The following is an 18,800-nucleotide window of genomic DNA, read 5'->3' on the forward strand; positions in this document are numbered from 1 at the left end:
CACTAGGTTTGGATTTATAACAATGATAAAAATCATGTTGGAGAGATCGGGAAAACCCTCAGACAGTGGAGAGAATTTCATTAGATTTAATTCTACTTTCTGGGAAAACTTTCTTATTCATTGTTCTCCAAATCCAACTTCTGGGAAGTTCCTCCATGTCCAATAACTTCCTTGACCACATATAATGTGGGTAATGTGGAGGAAAGTCTTCATGGGGGTTGAGCAGTTTTTATACTCCATGTTGTACTGGTCCAAGTTTTGGCATCCAAGTGTTGGATTTGCAAATTTGTCTCCCCACAAATCCTTGAAAAAAATGCTTAACACAGTGCCTGAAAAATAAGAAAAAGCACTCAATTAGTGTTTCATTACATTACCATAATTTATAGATGAGAACTAATATTTCTAAGAATTTGAGAATTTGATAGATTTTGTTTGACATCTTATTTTGTAGCATCTACCTATAGTCATTAATCGTGTTTTCTGTTTCAAGCTGGAAAAAATGCCTCCCATGTACATAAGCTGAACTGCAATAAACTATTGGAATAGATAAAAAAAAAAAACATATGAATTATAACAAGAAAGCAATGAATGTCTGAAAAGAAGTCAAGTGCCACTCTAGAAAATTCTAATTTTGGTAGAAGCTTTCAGACATCTACGACTTTAGCTAAAAAGAATACAAAGAGGTTTGCATTTATGTCAAGAAGATCTGAAGTTACAAGTGACAAAAATCCACAAAAATTTACTGGATATCACTAAGTAAGGAGAACATACCATGATGAATGAAAAAGTAAATAAAACTAAGCTGAACTAAGCTGTAAAATGAAATACAACAATTTCATTTTAAAATTGTGGTTGCCTGATATATTTTAAAACTGAATGTGCAAATCTGAGAAAACACTTCTGTGGTGTTTATAAAATTAGGTGTGCATAAAATACGTTAGAATTTTAATGTATTTGCTCTGTTTTTAATTACCTTTGTGTTCCTTTGTGGTTTTTCATTATAGTTCTATTGCTATTCAAGCAACTAATTAACCTCTATTATTAGATGCTTTCTCCACAAAAATACCTTCTGCTGTATATTTAATTTAATTACCTTTTTCAAGTCCCAAAGCCACAGGCTTATAAGATGATAAGGGCAAATTACTAACTGTGGAGTGGAAAGCATATATTTGACATAGGGCAAATACATATATATCATTAAGACATTATTATCTTAATTATTAAAAATAAATAGAAAGAAGGGCAGGTAATTTAAAAGATCATATTGAGCATTGGATATTTCTTTCTTACAAAAAATTCTAGAGAGAAAGAGCTACTTGTTATTTATTTAATATCACTTATGTTTTGTAAATCTATCATGAACTCTAGGTATATTCAGCATAAATATTTGATTGCATGTAAAATAGTGAAGCGTATTAATTTCATCTTTTATTAAATGATGATTATTCCTGACAACAATTGTAGGTCAAAAGGAAATAATTTCATAGCCTACCACAGCTCTCGATTAAAGAGAATATTTCTATACATAAACTGCTCATCTAACTTTAAGACAGGCATCACTATTTTTTCTGCAATAGTAATTAATCTGTTACTTTGCAATATGAAAGTTGTATGACTTAATTGTAACACCAATACAATCTGTAATGGTTTATTTCAAATTTCTTTATGTTAAAAATACACTTTGTAGAGGAAAGTTAGATGATTAGATATTCGAGTTTTTTGAAGAACAGCCCTGACTACAGCATGCAACATTGTTTGTTAGATCACAGGAAAAATGAGAGCAGAAAGACAAATCTTGCAGCAGTCAGTTGTGAGAAGATGCATTAGCGTGTTAGCAGTAGAGATGCAGGAGCAGATAACAAATGTCAGACATGCAGATATTTAGAAGGTAAAACTGTGTTTTACCCGATATAGGAGGTGAAAGGGGAAGCACTATGAACACTTCCCTGGCTGGCGTACGCGACTGACGGACGACGCCTGTTTTCCGGCGGGGCTGCAGAGCGAGATGCGCGGAAGGACAGGGGCTCGGCCATAGACGCCACCGCAGCTGCCGCCTCTTTAAACTGTGTGTTTCGGGCCTGGGACGGGACTGCCACGTGGGAAGCTTCTGAAAAATACCTGTTAGTGTTCTGATTTCATTTTTTTCTGTAGTATATCCCAAGTATCAATAATTTTAAAAGCCCACAAGTGATTCTATTATTGGTCAACTTTGAGAATTACTGTCTAAGAACGCTTAAATGTAGATAATCACATATTGCATAAATTTAAGTTTTGTGCATATTACTTGCGTGCTAAAATCTATAAAAACTCATGAGAATATTAAAATATGGAAAAAGATAAGATAAACGTAACATATTTATGATAATGAGAACCCTTATTACAATAAGGAATTATAATTTTGTACCTGAAATTTTAATCAATATATTCATTTTATGTCCATAGAAGGCTTCTGTATTAGTTTTTCAAAATGTTTTTCTCCATTGGTAATGTTGAATACCATGAATCATTTCGCGCACAATCTGTCTGAGCAAAGATGTCTTTCTTTTCTGGCATTAATGTTTTCGGTCTTAACCCCTATATCTTGTTTTTCTACATTTTTCTCACTTTTCCTCTCCTTTCTTCATTAATGTTTGAATTATTTTAAGTATTTCTTATAGCCTTATAATTTATGTATTGTAAAAAGTAAATTCATAAATAGGCTATTGTTTTCATAACTGAATTTATATAAGGTATTGTTTGGGAGAAATGCCTAATTGTATGTAGATTGACTTTTGTCAGATATTCTATATTGAAAGATGCCATAGTATTTGCTACCAATCATAGTTAAAAATAATTTCTGCATATGATGAAATATATATAATACTTTTAATGCTTAGGGTAGAATAGTGTGTCTTGCCAATGGAGTTAAAATACTTTGTCTTATCCATAAGTTTACCCATTATTTGATTAAATTAATAAATAAGTTATTATCAGATAAAGTATAAATTATAACAAGTTCATTAAATAAAAAGTAATTTATAAGTGTCAAAGAATATGAGATTTTACCTTTTTATCATATGCATATGAATATATAACCATAGAAATGCACCACAGATATCTACTCATCTTTAGAATATTACATACAATGCATATATTATATAAAATATGTATTTATTCTCTTAGCACATTATATATATGTATGTATACACGTATCTATAGCTATTAGAGGAAAATATATTGTTGGAAATGCTGTTTATTGGACATATATATAAATCTTTTTTATAAACTAACTAGTAAATGACTATGAAGACAGAAATTACAGGCCATAATATTGTCACTTTTTCATTCTTATTGAGCAGTGCAGTGCACAAAAATAGTGCACAATAATTTTTCTCTTTATTACACAGAGGTGCAGGACTAACTTATCAGTAGAGCTTTATACCACTATAATATGGAGCCTTCAACATCAGCATCAATAACAATTATTTTTATTTTTCCCATTTGAAAATGTACCAAATTTTGCCAAAAAAAATGTATATCTGTTCCTAAAAGTGAATTTTTTTCTGCAGAGTGTATATATAATGATTTATCTCATTTTGTGAATCAGAATATAATAGAATATTGACATCATAAACACTTCACATGCTAATTCTTCTGGATCAAAATGTTACTTAACTGACAATTTCAGAAAGGCTTATGTAATTTTTTCACTATTCTCATTAATACACATGATGCAAATTCATTGGCATTGCAAATTCTTCTTCATTAATGAGAGATTAAGCCAAATGAAAATATAGTGTTAACTTTAAAACTCATGGCTTAAAAATAAACATTCCACTGCCATTTATGAGCATGAAATAAAACCGTCTCAGGAGCACCATCCCAAATGTGATTTTACAGGACTTAAAGTCACAAATTACTTTCCAGGGGGCTAAAGAAATAGAAGCTAGGATTTGAGAAGGCTGGAAGTTGTGTGACAAGAATTTTCGATTATTATTTAGTCTATAATGAAGTTCATTGAAAAGAGAAATAAGAAGTCTATTATTCAATTTTCACCTCAAATGAAAACAAAAATCCAATCATCATGTTTAAAACCTTGCTTATATACTAGATCATTATTTATATGACTTTATAGCAAAATATAATGTGTTTTGATGATTCTCAAAAAATTGACATTTAATCTCATTGTTTATTGAAAACATGTATTTTACCAAAAACAGAATTGGTATGCCTATAACTTTTTTAGGATTAGTTCCTAATAAATATATAAAGTCTTCTTTGGAGAAATGTGTATTTGAATCATTAGCCCATTTTGTAATCAGGATGTTATATTTTTTACTACTGAGTTATGTGTTCCTCCTATAGTTTGGAAATTAATCCTTCATCTGATGTATGGGTTGCAAACATTTTATCTCATTATGTAGGCTGCCTTTTCACTGTTATTTCTTTTTTGCTGTGCTTTTTAGTTCAACATAGTCCCCCTTGTCTATTTTCACTTTTGTTGTCTGTGCTTTTAGTGTTATGTCCATCAAATCATTGTCAAGAACAATCTCCTGAAGCTTTTTCCCCTACTTTCTTCTTAGAGTTTAACAAGTTTTAGGTTTTACATTTAAGTCTTAAATCCAATTTGTGTTACTTTTTGTATATGGTATAAAATAAGGGTCACATTTCATTTTTTTTATGTAGATATCCAGTTTTTCCAGCTCCAAAGGATACATACAAATGGGTAACAGGTATATGAAGGATGCGCAATATCACTAATCATCAGCAAAATACAAATCAAACCCACAATGAGATATCACCTCACATCCTTTAGGATGGCTGTTATCAAAGAGACAAAAGCAACAAGTGCTGTAGAGGATATGGAAAGGTTAGAGCCCTTGTATATTGTTTATGGGAAAGCAAAATGGTATAATCACTATGAAAACATTTTAGAAGTTCTTCAAAAAATTAAAGCTAGGACTACCATATGACCCAGCAATTCCACTTCTGGATATTTATCCACAATAATTGAATTCGGGATCTTGGAGTATCACTGCTGCAATGTTCACTGCAGCACTATTCAAAATAGTCTAGGTACAGATATAACCTAAATGTTCATTGACAGATGAATGAATAAAAAACATGTGCTATATACATACAATAGAATATTATTCAGCCTTAGGAAAGAAGGAATCATATAATATGCGACAAAATGGATGAACCTTGATGACATTATGATAATTGAAATAAGTCAGTGAAAGGACAAGTATTGCATCATTTCATTTATATGAAATATCTAAAACAGTTAAACTCATAGAAACAGAGAGCAGAAAGGTGGTTGCCAGGGGCAGTGGAGAGGGGGAAACACAGTTGCTATTCAACAGGTATGAAGTTCAGTAACGCAAGATGAATATATTGTAGAGGTCTGCTGTACAACAGTGGGACTATAGTTAATGATATTTTATTATACACTTATAAATATATTAATATGATATATTCTATGCTGTATTCTTAGAATAATAAAATAAAAATAATTTCTTAAAAAGATATAAAATATTTTATCAGTTCTTACTTTAAAAGATAGGAGCATGATTTTAATTCTATTAGGGAAAGCCTACCTACATTATTCTGCTTTAACAAATGTTTTGATCTATGTTCATGCATTCATTCATCCAAATGAATTAAATTACCTCTTTATCAAATTATAATGAAAAATTACATTAATTTGTTAAGGAAGGAAATCTTCAAATTATTAGAGCTTAATATTTAGAAAGATGTTTTATCTTTCCATTGATTTAGGTATTATTTTATGTCTTCAGTAATATTATAATATTATTTTAATATAGTTCTTAATGTTTGTTAATTTATTTTGAAATATTCTGTCAATTGTGTTGCTATTTTAAAGGGAATTTGAATCATTATATCTTGTAATAAGATTTTTCTGTTATAAAAACTGACACATGTATATGCATTTATTTAATTTCTGGTATCTGGTAAAATTACTAACTTCCTTTTTAATTCTAATAGTTTTCTTTCTAGTTTATTTTCTTGAATTTTCTAGGTACAAATGTTAAAACTTCTGAAAGTGATATGTTTATTTCTAAATTCTCTCTTTCTCTATCCTCTGCCCTCACACACATATATGTTTAAGTTCTGTAAATTATTTTGCTTTAAAATAATCATTGCATATCAGGGACAAAACTATACTTAAAACAAAATACATTTAAAACAAAACATTTTTATACAAATTATGGTTAATATTATTCAATATTATCTCTTATTTTTTGAAGCTAGATATACTTGAAATATCTATTCTATAGGATCAACTCTGTACACAGACTGATAATTTTCTATATATATATTTTTTTCTAAAAGAAAGCTAATCACAAAATGATTTAATCCATATTTATGCAAATTACATAAAATACATGTTTAGAAATAAACATATATGCATATATTAGTGATTTTTCCTCCCTTTTGTCACACTTTTGTCGGAAGTTGGTATTATGCAAAATGCTACTGGGTAAAGACAGGTAGGAAGCTTTTTGTCAGTATCTTTAATCGTGACTATTTTCATTAAGATAAGAATTACCTGTTCTTAAAGATTAGCTCAGACTCTTTCATCTTACCTTACACTTGGGAACAAAAGAATTAAAGGTAGTCCTGCAATCCATTCCCTTCCTTTATCAGAGACAACCAGGTAAAGTAAGAAAGATGATCTAGTCAAATCTCCTTATAAGATGCTAATGATATATCTCCTGGAAAACACAATGTTACTTCCTAGTGGAGAGTTCTTATCTAGGCCGTCTAGTTAGATTATGTTAAACCAACTCAGAGTCTATGGATTTATGGAATATGGCTCCCTGAAATGTTCATGTGAGCTGTGTCATTAATGGAGTGCAAACAGGAAGTTTTCATAAGTGAAATAGTTCCCTTTTGTGTAGGTGAGGACTGCGTGCCTCCCTCAGGGACCTTATATGTTAAATCTGGGCCAGGTATTACTCAAACATTGCAAGAAAGGTACGAGTGGAGGCATAATGTCTTGGACTGTGCTTTTCCTGGGGCCTGCAATTACTTGTATACATGAAATTATTAGAATGTTTAGAATTGTTAAGATTTTGATTCTTGTTGGATTTAACAATCTGGCACTTTGTGTTGTTTTACCAGGCTTCTGTCAATTTTTAATTTTACAGAGTAGAAGAGTTCAGAAATTTGCCCAATACCAAGATATTGCCTAGAAGAATATAAATATCAAATAATAAAGATGGATATTCAAAGATTCAAACAGAAAGAACAAAGTCACAAAAAGTGAAGTGAATAAACATTGAACTATGAACTAACCACTGAAATAGAGCAGAAGTAAAATAGCAAAAAAAAAAAAAAAAAAAAAAATTCTCAAAATATCTTGTGAGGAAGCCTGCAGGTAAAAGAAAGATAAATTTGAGTATATGGAAAAGCAATTGATCCCAGTATAAATTAGTTGCAAGGCACTCAGTTTGTTCTGAGAATTATTTGCTACTTTATACCATTTATAATATACATTATACATAGTATTTGTAGAAATTTAAACTATATAATTTATGTGACATATAAAATATATGTACTTTAATTTATGAAGAAGAGCCAGTGAAAATTATAAATAATGATATTTTTGCCCCCCTCCCCCACTTTATTGATTATGTATGAGCAGTCCGGCCACGGTAACTATACTTAATGAACAATCATTAATCACCTAGTGGCAGACACTAGCAATAAAAGCATAGTACATGGAAAGAATTACAAAGCCATTGTAAGAATTGCCCTGAAACTTCAAGTTCTTTGAAGTTATGGAAAAGTTTATAAAGACACTAAATGAACAAAAGTAAAAATGTAACTTTCAAATGTAACCAAGTCATACGGAAAATGTATTTCTTCATTTATCCTTTTGGGTCTCCTAACTTTTAACTCTAATGAGTCCTTTGTATCTCTGATTCAGGATTTATAACAGCTTTAAATTAGAATCTCTGTGACTAAGTCTAATTTTCCCTCCTAACTATTCCCTAGTTATGGGCAACAATTATATCTATTTTTATATGTTATCTATTAATATGTTTACTTTAGTGCCGAGCAGAACTGGCATTTAATAGATGTTGAATAGAGGTTTATAGCATGTGTATGTGCAAGAACAAAAAGAAAGGGCAGAATGGCTATCTCTTAAAAGTTCATTTCTAAAATGATTATTTTTTAGGAGTAGATTTCATTTATCCCCAAGGCAGTTGCTCATTCTTTTTTGTTAGTTTGTTCACTTATTGTCATACTCATCACAAATATGATGAATTAATTGAAGTCTTATTTTAATACTTCTATAAATGCAAGAGGAATAGTTTCCTCATGATATGATGATTTACAAAAACATTGAAAATTTTAATTCATCTAGCTCATTAAAGTTAACAAAACACTGTAATGGTGTAGACATATAATAAAGGAACTAATATATTGCTAATAAGGACCAACAGAAAAACATATTCCTCTAATATAATTCCAAAGAGGCAAAAATCATAATGCTTAGGATGAATAAAAACTAAAAGTTATTAGTAGTGCATCACGCTAGCGTAATCTGTGAATATGAATTTCATAAAATCAGTGCATCGCAATACATAGCTTGGTCACAGCATTTCTCTTAAATTTTATCTATCTGTCTGTCTATCTATCTATCTGTCTATCTATCTATCTATCTATCTATCTATCTATCTATCTATCTATCTATCTATCCATCCATCCATCCATCCATCCATCCATCCATCCATCCATCCATCCATCCATCTATCTATCTATCTATCTATCTATCTATCTATCTATCTATCTATCTATCTATCTGTCTATCTGACAGCGTTCTTGTTATGTTGCCCAGGATGGCCTCGGACTCCTGGCTCAAGCGATCCTCCCACTTCAGCATCCCAAGTAGCTGGGACTACAGGCATGCACCACCTCACCTGGCCTCTTGCATATGTAATATTTTAAAATTTGTACACAGTTTGAAAAATAAGAGAGATTGATGTGGCATTTATATCATTTCCTGGAAAAACAATGACATGGAATGAGGAATACATGCCAAATAGGGAATTTAAGTCCAGTATTCATCTGGTGCTTTAGTCATTTTAAAAACAATCTATTGAAAGTCACTGTGTATAGGTTAAGAAAATGTCTAGCCACTTAAAGTGAGTTCAAGTATTGCAGCTAAAGAAAAGGACATTCTAAGAGACCAAAAATTTAAACGTAAATGCTGAGCAAATCTAGTAATCCTGATGAAATATACGAAGCAGGATTTTTGACCAGAGGCTGAAGTGAGTGCCCATTGACATTGCTACCCTTCTTTGCAGGTGGCTTTGGGACTGTAACTGGTTCTCCTCGAGGCGTTCTGCTACTTCTGAGATATATCACTTTTGCTTTGAAGCAGTTGAAAGCTGTGGGCCTCCTCATTTTCTCTCTTTTTCTGGCGCAGTGACAGTGTCAGCCATGTGTTCAGATGATGATGTGATTTTGGGAAGAAGCCTGGATGTCTAAATTACCAAGAACATGCTGGCCCTACAGGCCCATCAGGTACTGCATGAACTAGAAATAAACTTCTAATAAAAATCTTTCTTATGAATACATATGGGATAACTTCAACAAATATCAAGTATCATATATACACACACATATATAATAACACAGTGTGGGTTAATTCTAGTTATGCATTATTGTTTGAACACTTGGAAATTACTCCATGTAATTCTTAACACTAAATTAAAAATATTTATTTATTTATTTATTTTATTTATCTATGTATTTTTTCATTTATTTTTGAGACAGAGTCTCACTCTGTTGCCCGGAGTAGAGTGCAGTGGCGTCAACCTAGCTCACAGCAACCTCAAACTCCTGGGCTCAAGTCATCCTCCCAATTCAGCCTCCCAACTAGCTGGGAGCACAGGCCCATGCCACAACGCCTGGCTAATTTTTACGTTTTTAGTAGAGACGGAATCTCACTCTTGCTCAGGCTGGTCTCGACCTCCTGACCTCAAGCAATCCTCCTGCCTGGCCCACTAGAGTGCTAAGATTGCAGGCATGAGCCACTGCGCCCAGCTCTAAGCCTAACAGTAAAAATAATGAAAATCTTGATAGATGAAGAAAATAACTTTGACTAAATAAACATGAAAATCATAATTTTATAAAGGACCCTCTAAATCATACTAGCAGTAGAAGGGAGCTTCCCTCATCCAATTAAGACTACATATGAAAACCTATTTTAAGACTTGAAGTCAACAGCAAAATGCTGAATTATTGAAAATGTATACTCCAAATGGTGAATAAATCAAGGATGTCCACTATTATCTCTTCTATTTAACATTGTTATGGAGAGTCTAGCCAGTATAATAGGCCAAGGAAAGAAATGAATGGCCAAGGAAAGAAAGAAATATTCCCACACAACATAATTAGATACTTAAGAAATAATAAGAAAGAACCTATAGACAAATGTAGAGAAAATATATTACTTAGTATTATCATTGGTTAAAAATCCAATAGAAAAATATTTTATAAATACTATCATTAAACAAATAAAATATCTTAAAATGTTACTATTTGCAATAAGATTAAGAAACATCAAAAGTCTAGAAATAATTTTAACAAATAATATATAAGACCTATATGCAAAAATTATAAGACATCAATGGGGAGATCTAGGCTGATCTAGGCCATGTTTATGTTTAGGTTTGGGTTTAGTTTTTCCCAAATTCATCTATAGCTCCAACATAAATCAAATCCAAATCTAAGGAGGATTTTTTTTTACCAAGAAATATAAACTGAATCTAAAATTTATATGATATTTAAAAAGGCTAATATTGAGGAAAAAAGAATAAAGTTAGAAGACTTAGAGTACCAAAACCAAGACGTCTTATAAAGCATTAGTCACAAGGCGAAGTGGTATTGGCACAAAGGCATTTATATTGATGAATGGAATGGAATAGAGGGTAAAATCAAAGATACACAGATATGTCATCTGACTAATGACAAGAACAGCACAGTGGTACATGGTCAGGGGTAGGAAAGTGGAGGGTGGATGGGAGACTAATGTTCTTTTAAGTAAATGTTACTGAGTGAATTAGATAAATATATGAAAAAAATTGTATTGCCCCTAATTTATATAATGTCTATTCCAGATGTCCTGCAGATCTGTAATTGAAAAGTAAAACAACACCTTTTAGTAGAACACAGGAAAATGTCTTTTCACTTTGGAATATGCAACACTGGATGAACCCAAAAGTGTAGGCAATAAGACAAAAACATGGCAAATTGAATTACATTAAAATAAAACAATTTAGTTCATGAAGAGTACACAACTTGGAAAAAAATGCAACTAAAATATGGGAGAAAAAAAATACCAGCACATTTATTCAACAAAATAATTTATCTCCAAAATATAATGAATTTCTACAAATCCACAAGAAAAAGGTACGTGACCTTATAGAAAAAGATGGGCAAAATCTTCACAGCAAAATAATATCCAAATTGCCAATAAACATATGATTAAGTGCTTTTCTAGATAATGAAATGCTACCGTGACATTTCTCTCCACTCTGAATGGCAACAACTAACTGACCAATTGCTTCATTTTTTCTATACAAGTTATTTTCCAAAAGGGAAATACACAGAACTACTTCCTGAAGCTCTGTTTCCAGGATGTCAAGCAGCACTCTTGGATTTTAGGTCCCCACTGACTCAGCAAATGGATTTCATTGATTTCGGAGGAAGAGGCTGGAGATTGAGGAAAACTAATACATAATTTAAAATATAGTTTAAATTATATATACATCTTTTTATCTGTCTTTTAAAAATCATTATCCTCAGCTTTTATTTGTTTATTTTGTTTTAAGTAAAGAAAGAACACACCCATTCTCTCTCATTATATGATTTTTATGCACAGTGGAAGTAAGGACAAAATTTGTTATATCTACACTTTCATTTGACAAAACAAATCTGCATTGTCTGGGATTTCTTAATACTGTTGTCTGAAGAATAGCCACTCCAAATTTAAATTAAAGCTCCTGGAATGGAATTCAGGATTTCAGATTCTTAAATCCTAGCCCTTGATGGCTCAGAACTTCAGAAAAGGCAATTTTCTATACTTGTAATGAGAGATTAGTCATTTAGCGTGAGGCAACTTTTCAATGGTGACAATATGAACATTATTTATTTAAGTCAGAGCATTAGATACATTAATGTGCTGTACATGTCAAAAAATGACAGAAATTTTAAACATACTAAATTTGCTCTGATTTACTACTGACAGGAAGTTTCAAATACTCCCATAATGGGACTTTTCAATCTGAGAAGTACAATTTGTCAGATAGGAAAGTTGGATACTGAATGAAAATTTGTAATGCTAAGGAGAGAAAAGTAGGGGGATTGAAAGTCATTCATCATTGTAACACTTCCCTGTAGACTAAGCAGAGATAAAAGATTCTGTTCACACAAGAATGTCCAGTTTTTAAAGAGCTGTATGGCTCCTCTTCTACAACATTATGTTGGAATGCATGAAATGTTTGCAGATATGAGTGATAGAATTTAGGAGTTTATGAAAAACAGTTTCTGTGATCACCACAATTGAATTTTGCATTCTAAAGATGAATAATGCATGAAAATATTTTTTTAATGTCCATAGATATTTAACTTGCAACTGATCTATCTAAACACAGCAAGCTGAATCAAGACGATGAAATAATGTTGGTCCTAGTTAGAAAATTAATGAATTACACATTGTTTATGTAGTAAAGAGGGTTTGATTTGAATACAGGACATTATTACTTTTTATAGACTTTGAATTAGGCTACACCATTATGAGATGGAGAGACGGAGAATGAATATGGCTGGTATTTTGTTTATTTCTTGGGTTCTACTTTATTCCCTTATTTTATGCCATATGACAGGTGTGGCAAGGCTTCAACACAGAGGCGTTCTAGCCTGGGCTCTGGGTGAAGCAGACACTAGGTAAAACTAGAGGAAAGAGGAGAGAAGTTTAAAACAACACGTCCCCAGACCCTAAGTGATTCTCTTAAATTTTCCCTTTGTTTCACATCTTCTGTTCTCCTGAAGCTTATTTGGGTTCTATTTAAAAATGAAGATTGAAGTACTCATATCTATTAAGTGGGCAAATTGATACATCAGTGTGCAGAGCCCAGCATTGCATGCAATCCAGTGGAAGAGCTAGGAAAAAACATCAGAAGGTGTATTTCTATTTCTTTCATTCAAAGAAAGAGAGGAGCAGACATAGATACAGATGTAGATTCTGCCTTTGTCTTTAACATCTATAACTATCTCTGATATATATCTATTGAGGGTGATTAAGCCTCTGACATAATAGGTGGGCAAATCCACAGAACACATACATAATGTAAATATTTATAAAAATTGTTGATATGGTTATCGCTTTTTACTCTTGAGATAAAAAATTGAAATATTGTATTATTCATGATGTGTAGGAATACCTTTTCACTAAACTCAGCCCACACTTAAAAGTCAAACAGGACATGAGTGAAATAGGGAGGAAGTAGTCTTGGCTTAAATAAGGGTTTACTAAGAGAAGAAGGAAAGAGTATCAACAGGTGTAAGTTATAGTGCAGCTAAAGTGCTCAGCTCAATAGAGCATAGCCTCAGATAACCAAGTTATCATGGTGATAATCATAATGAATAACAATGACTGTTTAATACATATTTCCTTACAAAGTTATTAAAAATTGAAAAGTAGAAGTAAAAGGTTGAGATACAAAAACAAATAGTTCTTTCATTTTGAAACTGACTGGTAATTTTTTATAATGAATCAATAGATAAATTTAGATTCTCCCTCAAAGAATTAAGTATATCTGTTAGCTGAGGTAATGGATCTTTGTAAATACTATAGAAGAATGCAAAATTATTAATTATATAAATACAATCGTATTATAGTTCAAAAATAGTATTTTAAATGGACTGGATCAGGTTAAAGTATATATAAGGTGTATTTTTGAAATGGAACATGAAGGATAATCAATATTCTTCATGTAAAAAATAACTCAAAGATCATACTGAAGAGACAATTGATAGAGTAAACACAGTAATGAAGAGAATGTATAGAAAACATCAGAAAAAAGTGACTATTTCATTTTGCTTTGAGAAGTATTATAACGGTGAGTGAGGGTGCATATGAGGATAGTACTATAGATGGTGAAAAGATTGCAGAGGAAGGCAACCAAAAAAGTTATACTATGAAATATAGACAATGAGAAGACAATAACACTATGTAATTTGAGCAGTGATTAATCAGAGACATGCTTCAGGAAATTTAAGTCAATTCATATATTGAATAATTTGACTAAGAAAGAAACAATCAGAATTGTTATTTAGGTTAATCTATACTACCAATTCTTCCAAGAAGACCTCCATAATTTTTCCCTCATACCCATAGGACTTTTATATTTTTTAATTTTAATTTATTTTTTTCTTATTTATTTATTTATTTTTTAAAATTTTAGTATATTATGAGGGTACAAGTGTTAAGGTTACATATATTGCCCATGCCCCCCTCTCACAGGACTTTTTATGCCTTTCTTCAATTCTCTTATATTATGCATATTTTATTATATTATCATTCTAATAATTATTATACATGTCTACTTCCCCCAGTAGATTTATTTTTTTCAATTTTTTTAAATTTCAGCATATTACAGGGGTATAAATGTTACATATATTGTCTTTGCCCCACCCAAGTCAGAGCTTCAAGCATGTAACTTACCCAGTGTGTACCACATGCATTGGGTGTGTATATACCCATCCTCTTCTCTCCCCTCCCATCTGCCCAACACATGATGAATGTTATTACTATATGTGCATTTAAGTGTTAATCAGCTAATACCAATTTGATGGTGAGTATATGTGGTGCTTGTTTTTCCATTCTTGTGGTACTTCACTTAGTAGGATGGGCTCCAGCTCTATTCAGGACAATACAAGACGTGCTAGATCACCATTGTTTTCTGTGGTTCAGTTATTAATCCACTCATGTATTAATGGGCACTTGGGTTGTTTCCATATTTTTGCAATTGTGAACTGTGCTATATAAACATTCTAGTGCGGATGTTTTGTTTGTTTGTTTGTTTGTTTTGTTTTGTTTTTTTTAATAGAATGTCCTTTGTTCTTTTGGGTAGATGCCCAGTAATGGGATTTCTGGATCAAATGGTAGTTTTACTTGTAGGTCTTTGAGGTATCCCCGTATTACTTTCCACAGAGGTTGTACTAGTTTGCAGTCCCACCAGCAGTGTAGGAGTGTTCCTCTCTCTCCCCATCCACGCCAACATTTATTGTTTTGGGACTTTTTGATAAAGGTCATTCTCACTGGAGATAAGTGATATCTCATTGTGATTTTGATTTGCACTTCCCTGATGATTAGAGATGTTTAGCCTTTTTTCATACATTTTTTGGCCATTAGTCTACCTTCTTTTGAAAAGTTTCTGTTCATGTCCTTTGCCCACTTTTTGATAGGGTTTTGATTATTTTCTTGTTGATTTTCCTGAGTTCTATATAGATTCTAGTTATCAGCCCTTTATCGGATGTGTAGCTTGCAAATATTTTCTCCCATTCTGTACATTGTCTGTTTGCTCTTGTGATAGTTTAGTTGGCTGTGCAAAAGCTTTTTAATTTGATCACATCCCATTTATTTATTTTTTGTTCTTGTTGCTGTGATTGCCTTTGTGTAAAGTAATTAAAATAGTATGGTATTGGCACAATAACAGAGACATAGACCAATGGAACAGAACTGAGAAACCAGATATAAAACCATCCTCATATAGCTATCTAATTTTTAACAAAGCAGACAAAAACATACACTGGGTAAAAGAATCTTTATTCAATAAATGGTGCTGGGAAAACTGGATAGCCACATGTAGAAGACTGAATCAGGATCCACACCTTTCACCTATCACAAAAATTAACTCACAGTGGATAACAGACTTAAACCTAAGACCTGAAACTGTAAGAATTCCAGAAGAAAAAAAGATTCTCTCACGAGACTACTGGAATTGGTGAACAAATTCATCAAAGTCTCAGGTTACAAAATCAATGTACACAAATCAGTAGCATTCCTATATGCCAACAGCAGTCAAACTGAGAACCAAATCAAAGACTCAATACTCTTCACAAAAGCAACAAAGAAAATAAATACCTAGGAATATATTTAAGGAAGGAGGTAAAAGACCTCTACAAGGAGAACTATGAAACACTGAGGAAGGAAATAGCAAAGAATGTAAACAGGTGGAAAACCATACCATGTTCATGGGTCAGCAGAATCAACATTGTTAAAATGTCCGTACTACCCAACATGACCTACAGATTCAGTGCAATCCCTATTAAAACACCAACATCATTTTTTCACAGATCTAGAAAAAAATAGTTCTATGCTTTGTATGGAACTAGAGAAAAAGCAATCTTAAGCAAAAAGTACATTTCTTATTGTTCTTGCAAAAGACAAGATAATCTTTTTCATTGTTTAAATTTCTATACCTTACACAAAGTTTGGCACACAATTAGGGAAATAGGAATAATTGATAGATAAGATTTATACATACATCAAAAAGAATGAATCAATGGTCTTCACTGTAACTGTTCAAAATCATCCCTTTGATTTTTCAGGCATTATTTTTCTCTCTGTGTGTGGAGCACATTCCTGAATTACTTTTCTTTCTGATTTCTTCTTTAACATTAGAATGGCTGATCACTCCACTCTTACTGTGGCTGATTTCAGCTTAATGTTTAAATGACTTTTTCTTCAAATTCAGAATAGCTGTAATTATTTGTATATTCATTGTAGGGACTGCTAGTTTATATTAAGAGAGCATTTGTAACATACATGATCACCTCCTCATAAAATCACATGAGGATGTGTTATTTTATTTTATATCTTAAACAAAATGTCTTTCACTTGCTCGAGCATAGTGAAATTGACAGCTAGGCAAGTGGTCTAAACAGGACACTCAGTTTGGCACCTCAAATTACTAATCGTCACTTACATGACAAATTATAATCTGGGATAAAACAAACTTTTATATACTTGATTTAAAATATGATGTGTAGAACGCAGTACACGATCTTATAAACTTTTTGGGTTATAAAATGCTCAGATTTGCTTGATAGTTTATAAGTAATATTTAGATTCCTTATTTATTCAATCAATATTTAAGGAATGCTTATTAGAGACTTCTAGAGGTAAAAAATATATACAAGATGTGGAAGATTTTAGCCTCTAAAAGCTTATATAATAGCAAGAGAGATGAACAAATAAGTAATTCATGATAAAGCATAGTGAGAGTTGTGACAAAGTTACTAGAGATTGCTCTAGGAGTTCACATGAGTGAGTTTAGGCTGGGTTTGAAAGGAAATTTGCAATATTTTGTAATGTAAAAATGTAGATTAGAAACGAAGCTGTTTCACACTTCATCACCTTATTCCAAAAATTTCTGCATTAATCATGTAGAATTTAGAAGCAAGATTAGTGATACATGAGGAAGAGCTTAGCAACTCTGGTGGTCTTATCATTAGGGCCTAACGAAAGAAGAATGGGATATGATGGGAACTGGCTTCATCCCGCTACTCCGCTCCTTCTCCAAAGCCCATGGTTCATTCAGGCCTCACAGGAAGAATCTCAGGCATGCAGCATCCACTGGTTAACTGGTCACAGGTATCGGGACTCATAATTTTGACAGTCTTATGGTTAGCATGCATTTTTCTTCCTCTATGGGATTACTGTCTTCCAGTAATTAAATACTGTAAAGGGTATTAGAAACATCTTGAATAATATTGTATGATATTGTATGTCCCACTAAATGTTTTGGATTCATTGATGAATTTTGAGAAAATGTGATACTTACCAGTCATCACAATGTTGGGGTTACTCAGTATGAGTGTCATGATGTCCTCAGTGTGTAATTAGCTATATAAAAAAGAGTATAAAGACTTTTGAATAGCAAAAAACAAAAAAAATACAACAGGGCAATACATTTAACATATTTAAACTGGAACCTCTGATCATATATTCATTAATTCTTCACATTATGCAACATATATCCTTAACACTATCTAGATCCTACTTATGAAAAATAACTGTGTAAGAAAGATACTCTGCTTTATTTCCTTTATGAAGAAAACAAATTATTTGAATTTCAGTGGAACACTTTAAAAAAATTATTCTGTTAAATAAATCTTAGGGATATAATTTAAATTAATTGCTCTCCTGTCATTCATAAACTACTTTTGCTGAATTCATATAGTTTATGATGTCAGCAGAAATTAAATTATGGCCTTATGTTCAGTTGGAGACCATTTTTTAAAAATAATGTGACATCACAAAGTAAAATTCTTCTTTTTCAAATATAGGATAATTACAGATAATTATGTAAATGGAACAAGCTGCTGACATTCTCATTTTAGGAAAAAAAAATAGTATGTGAGAGCTCAGATGGTTTAATAAAATAATGAGCTTGAAAGGGGCAAGTTCCACAACCTTGTTATAAAATACTCAGTAAAATCATAAACAATCAAATCAAAAGCATTTACAAATATATATTTTGACCAAAGTTATAAACATGAAAAAATCATAAAACAACCTCCAAATATTATTACATTGTCTTTGAAGATATGGAAGAAGCATTCTTCTTTTTTTTCTAGACAAAGTATTTCAAGCTTAATTGATGTGTCTACAATTATGCAAATTTAACCTAAGCACCTGACTTCAGTTTAAAATTCAGTATTCACACATTTCCTTCAGCCATCCTGAAGGAAAAATCAGCCAGTCACTATTA

The sequence above is a fragment of the Microcebus murinus genome, chromosome 23 (assembly GCF_040939455.1).
Source record: "Microcebus murinus isolate Inina chromosome 23, M.murinus_Inina_mat1.0, whole genome shotgun sequence".
NCBI classification, from domain to species: Eukaryota; Metazoa; Chordata; class Mammalia; order Primates; family Cheirogaleidae; genus Microcebus; species Microcebus murinus.